Below are 966 nucleotides of genomic sequence, written 5' to 3' on the forward strand. Positions count from 1 at the left end.
AAATACTGAATCTAATTTATATTTCATGTTTCTATAACCAACTGTGAATATCATTATTATAGGATGTATCATAGTTTGAACAGCAAAATCGCAGCAGTTTCATTTTTCACTGAGCAACAGAAAGTGAAATCTGAGCTTCATTGAACTTTCCCCTTTGTGGGATCAATAAAATTCTTATTTTATTTTAGCTCTTGTTTTGCTTCTTCTTTTGTGGCTCGTCAATCAGAGTTTGTTTGTGAAAATGAGTGTGTATTGTACGTGATGAGGTTCATAAGGTTTTGTCAGATTAAATCAACACCTGCACACAATCAGCATAAAATTCCGCCTCCTTATAGATGGCATGCTTTTATTTTGAAGGCACATTTTTGGCGCATGGCTTACAATGACGTCAGCCCCATTTTCACTTTCTGGTCCTCAAGGAAAGTCTCAGCAATGATGTAAGGCTGCGTGATGTAACCGATGGGGCTGCTGATCGAAAATCAAAAATATAAAGATAATCAGTGTGTCACTATTTATTGAATTAATGAACACGAGGAGTGAAAATGATACAGATTAAGTAGTATTATCTAACATGCACACAACACACTTCTGACTACACACAAAAAAACTCCTGCTGCTTAGAATAATAATAAGCAGCATAGTAATAGTAATAATAGTGATAAGCATAGTAAACCAAGCTATTGACATTAGTTTCAGTTTTCGGTCAGACTAAATGTTTTAAAAACGTCATATTCCATTCCATTTGTCCATTTTCACCCTTAAATAAAAAAAAAACCTGTGAATCCGTTAAAAAAAACTGTGAATCCGTTAAAAGGTTTATAAACTGTTATTGTTTTTGATTATTAATTATCATTTATTTATGTTTAATTCACAAACCCGACACACTTAACGTGTATCTGAATGGACGCTCTGATTGGTCCATTGCAGGTGTCGTCATTCCAATCCTCATTGGCTGCAGCGCTCTTG

This window comes from Acanthochromis polyacanthus, chromosome 21 (assembly GCF_021347895.1).
Source record: "Acanthochromis polyacanthus isolate Apoly-LR-REF ecotype Palm Island chromosome 21, KAUST_Apoly_ChrSc, whole genome shotgun sequence".
NCBI lineage: Eukaryota > Metazoa > Chordata > Actinopteri > Pomacentridae > Acanthochromis > Acanthochromis polyacanthus.